Genomic DNA, 374 nt, shown 5'->3' on the forward strand with positions numbered 1-374 from the left:
GAAATGAATGGTGGTGAGGAGGAATGGGGAATCCTGTTCTAATGATTGCTGGGACCCTCAGCAATATAGATGATAAATGTCCATGGTTGGATAACTCTTTAAAATTATGGCAGCAAGTGTCGAGAGACACACATGTAAGCACATTTTAACTGTACTATAGAAACCAGCCCCAACTTCCAGTGTAAAGAAATAAACGACGAAATATTGAGGACTGGAAGGGATTTTTACCCCAATCATACTAACACATGGGCTGCTAACTGACAGGTGCACTTTATTTTTTTTCTTCTTCTGGATCAACATAGGAGGAGGCCAGAATGTTATGCTGAACTTGATAAAACTATCTTTTTAAGGGGAAAAAAAAACTGATAAAAAAA

The sequence above is a fragment of the Bufo bufo genome, chromosome 7 (genome assembly GCF_905171765.1).
Source record: "Bufo bufo chromosome 7, aBufBuf1.1, whole genome shotgun sequence".
In the NCBI taxonomy this organism is placed as follows: Eukaryota; Metazoa; Chordata; class Amphibia; order Anura; family Bufonidae; genus Bufo; species Bufo bufo.